General features: G+C 41.5%; 1 long non-coding RNA gene across 1 annotated transcript; it reads left to right on the forward strand.

Annotated features, from left to right (window-relative positions):
• The first annotated feature begins 3,226 nt into the window (after positions 1-3,226).
• On the forward strand, positions 3,227-3,906 carry LOC109761825 (uncharacterized). The gene is made up of 2 exons (XR_002232590.4): positions 3,227-3,330; positions 3,401-3,906. It is a non-coding gene; the product is annotated as an uncharacterized lncRNA (long non-coding RNA).
• The last annotated feature ends 751 nt before the right edge of the window (positions 3,907-4,657 follow it).

Below are 4,657 nucleotides of genomic sequence, written 5' to 3' on the forward strand. Positions count from 1 at the left end.
GGGGACCTCACGCTTAGATACCTAGGTCGCTACCGCTAGGGTATTATCTATGTTTCTGTTAAATGCCTTTTTAAGGTCTTACTTACAGATAAAACTAGCCAAGTTGTTTAGTATAAAAAAAAGGTGATTGAACAGGGATTTGAACCACGTAGCACTAATCTCTACGTTCCAACAAGCCAAGTTCTTACATACAACGAGCCATTTTCTTTTCAAGATTTGTGTAGTACTTTTCACGTCTAGGCAGTAATATGTTTTTTTTTTGCGAAAAGACAACAATAGTTATGTACTGTACGACTTAACGTCAATGTATAGCAAACATTCACGAAATCTCCTAAAAACATTGTGCCCATCTTATGAATCAATAACATTGTTCCATGCCCATTTGGAAGAATTGTCTACCATATTTTGATATTATTATCATTTTTTCTAATAGGTTGCAACTAGAAGTGAAGTTATCCCTAAGTATCTTTTGACATTTTCATCTATTTCTTGGATATGAGCTAAAATAAAACATAATTCCTTAAATATCTTTTTTGAAATGTTTAAACCTTATTTGACTTACATATACAACAAATTGCACTACCTCCAGTAAGCACACATAAATTCATTTAAACCATAGAAAATTTAAATCATCTAAAAAATTATTGAAACCCCTACAAAAGAAAATGTATGTATTATAGTACATGTGACAATTTTATAGGGGTATGCCACATATTTTAATTAAAACGAGAACACCACATTAATGGAACTCGAACCTGACACATAAATTTTAAGCGGTTAGCACCTTCGAACTTGGCAACTTGTATTTAAAAAAATGGTTAACATTTTTTTGAGAAATAAATTCAGGCATCTATTTTGAAAAAAATCGTCATGTATTTAAAAAGTGTTAAACGTGTATAAAAATGTTGCTTGTGCATACAAAAAATGTACAACGTCTATTGGACAAAGTACACATGTATTTTTCTAAAATAAAATGAAATTGAATAAAAGATTAAAATAAAAAATGAACAGAAAACAAAAACCAAAAAAATGATGAAAAATGTGCAACACATGAAACCAATAATAGAAACACAAAGAAAAACTTGAGTTTTTCTGGAGCAAAACAAAAACCGTGAGCTTGGCCTGGGAATTAATTGAATGGGAAATCTTTTTCAATAAATAAAGTGCACAAATTGATTTAAATAAAAGAGATGCAAATTATTGGTAAGATTAGGAAATTAACTATTATAGCTAGAAATTAATTTAATACTAAAATATTAACAAATGATTTCATTTGATATTGTTTGACGTCTGTTTGCTATATTTCTAGGCGTTTAATGAATATAACTTGACTTTGAGCTGCAAATGTGTGAAATAATGGCCAGAAATGCATAGTAGAAGAGTGTGAGAATGGCAGGAGCTACAAATCCATGTCAACTTTTCTCCACTCTATTTTTATACTTGGTTATTTTCTATTACTTATTTTAAACCTATGTCAAAATTTGGCATCTTTCCGAATCTGTTTGCTACATTTAAGCCATTAAGTGCATTTCTACACATTTAACAAATATAATTCAAATTTGAATTCAAGTGGTAAAAGGTTGGCAAAATTGGGTTGAAAAAACATACTAATGTTCTAGAGTTTGCGTTTAGGCCTTATACAAGAAAATGAAATGAATTCGAAACACGAGGGTGCCTAGACTCAACCCCAACACATGGAGTTTTCTGTTTTTTAATTTCGAGGGTGCCAAGACTCAACCCCGAACTCAATGTGCATTGTCGCCGTGGTGGCAGTGGCCACAGCGGACGTGGCCGAAACGGCGGCAGGCGCGACGAGGCGTCCGACGGTCCTGGCCAGCACCCTTGGGTTGGGTACTTCGACCCCATGGGGTGCATCGTTCCCACCCCCTCGTGCGCCCTGGGTGCCCCCAAACTCTGCAGGCATCCTCGGGTCCCGACTTGGTGCGCCAATGCAGGCGTACCCGGTTATGTACTCTGGCACGCCGCCTGCTCCGTACGCCGCCCCTTCGTATGCCGCCCCTCCATACGTCGTGTTTCCCCCGGCGCTAAAGTGGATAGTGGACACATGAGCTGCGTCTCACGTCACCGGGGAATCAGGTAGCCTCACCTTGTCTCGTTACCCATTAGCGTTTGATTCTTGTTCCATAACAGTGGGTAATGGGGCCCGCCTTCCTGTTGTTGCCATCGGTAGCGCTCTCCTCCCCTCTCGCCCGTTTCATCTTTCTAAAATCCTTCTCTCGCCTAATATCGTTAAGAACCTTATTTTAGTCTGACAATTTACTCATGGAAACTTTGTTTCTGTGAAATTTGACCCTCTGGTTTTTTCGTGAAGGATCTGGTCAGCAAGGCCCTTCTCTTAGGTGCAATAGTGGAGGTGATCTCTATCCGTTTTCAAGCAGTAATGGTCGCTCCTCCCCGATGGTCCTCACCTCGAGCTGTCCAACTTGTCGCGGACTTGGCCACCCCAGCTCATCTACTTTAGCTCATTTCCCCCTTGATTTCTTAGACTCATGTAATAAAGATGTCCATGACTCCATGCTTTGTACTGCATGCCAACTTGGCAAACATACTCGCCTCCCCTTCCCCACCTCTACATGCTTCGCCACCGCGCCTTTTCAATTAGTCCACTGCGATTTATGGACATCGGCAGTTGTTAGCTTTTCCGGTTATAATTATTACCTTGTCATATTGGATGATTTTTCGTATTATTTATGGATATTTCTTTGCGAGCCAAATCTGATACGTCTCAAACATGGAGTTTTATTTTTAAATTTTGAAATGCAAACGAACTCCGAAAAGCATGAAAGTTCATGTTGGAAAAAATGTTAAGACGTTTGTCTTCAAATAAAGTACAAAAGAAATAGATTCCACTTCATTTATCCATGTCCAAGAACGAATTAAATTTAGTAAAATAAAGCTAAAATAAGGGGGAAAAAGAAAGCCACAAATATAGTAGTACGTACGTTGGATTTGAACAAGGACCTCATTTACATTTCTAACACCACAAAACCACTGTATTAAGATACAGTTTTAATCTAAACACACACTGGCCTTTTTATAGTAGTACAAGATATTTTCTAGCCTGCTGCTTTCTGATTGGCTGAACCAGACCTCCCACGGATCACGCCTCTCCACCGTCCATCCTTAGCTGATCCAACGGTCCCTGCTCCTTCTACTCTCTATCTGTACTTTCCCTGATTCTTATCCTCTCACACAGCCACACAAACATGCCAGCAGCAGCCATGCCCGAGGAAATCCACAGCTCGCAGCCGTCGGACGCCGCCATCCGCGCGAAGGGCCGCCGCCCGCACCTCCCACCACAGCACGCCGGTGAGCCGCGCCTTGCGCCGCCTCTCTCTCTCTCTTATGTTCTCCTCTCTAATCTCTCTCCTCCTTGCAGCAATGGAGGCCGACCGCCCATGGCATCGCCCGAGCTCACCTCCCAGCAGTCGCTCTCCTTTCAATTCGTCGGGATCCGGCTAGATCCGGATGCCAGTGCCCCGTTCCTACTTCCGCGCCTCGCTTGGGTCGTCGGCCACCTCGACGATGTGATACCACTCGCGGGATCCAACGCCACTGCTGGCTAGCCACTTCCTCCTGGAGGAGACGCCCCCACATCGGCGCGTCCCCACATGAGCAGCAGCAACAAACGCCTCGCTATGGGCGTCTCTGGTGGCGCTTTTTCTTGTAATTTTTTTTAAAGAACTTTGCCAGATCTGTCCGTGAAAAACAATGGCGTTGAACTCCGATTGATGTCCCGCGAAGGCTGGGCGGCGCTTGATGCGGTGGCTGCAGAATATCTCCGGGCAAAATAGTAGGCCAGATCTAGGGGAAAAAAACTGTAATTCCAAGTTTTTGGTTGTGTATTTCTTCCTTTTGGTAAAAATAAAATTTAGTTATCTGGTATGTTTATGCAATTTTCCTTTTTATCTATAAGGCAATGAGCATATATAATCAAAAAAAATCTTAATGACTAAAGTTTCCATGGACCAAGAGAAACAAATGGATCAGCTAATGTCTCAATTAAAATTAGTGGGCCTTGGACGGATCGGAAATTTAATGGGCCAAAATTCTTATGATGGGCCGATGGTCTTAGATAGAGGTGAAATTTAGTGGGCTAAAACTCTGATTAGGCCGACTACTACATGGGCTGCCATGTCAGGTCCATGTTGACCGCCATGTCAGATGATGACGTGGAATGCATGATTAACGTCGTTATCTGATAGTAAATTGTGATGGTCAAGAACCGTCACGGATCCATGACGGCTTTGGGGATCCGTCATGGAGTGCATGGTGGTCAAATTATGACGCGATATACATGACGAATTTCAAATCCGTCAAGGACGACCTACCATGACAGATTTGCACACATATGTGACAGTTCGAATCCGTCATGGATTAACACATTTCTTGTAGTGGGTTAAAATAGCACACTTGACGAAAAATCGTTGTGGTTTTTGATGCGTAGGTAAGAACGGTTCTTGCTAAGCCCGTAGCAGCCACGTAAAACTTGCAACAACAAAGTAGAGGACGTCTAACTTCTTTTTGCAGGGCATGTTGTGATGTGATATGGTCAAGACGTGATTATATATAAATTTTTGTATGAGATGATCATGTTTTGTAACGGTTATCGGCAAGTTGCAGGAGCCATATGGTT

This window comes from Aegilops tauschii, chromosome 7, assembly GCF_002575655.3.
Source record: "Aegilops tauschii subsp. strangulata cultivar AL8/78 chromosome 7, Aet v6.0, whole genome shotgun sequence".
Classification (NCBI taxonomy): Eukaryota; Viridiplantae; Streptophyta; class Magnoliopsida; order Poales; family Poaceae; genus Aegilops; species Aegilops tauschii.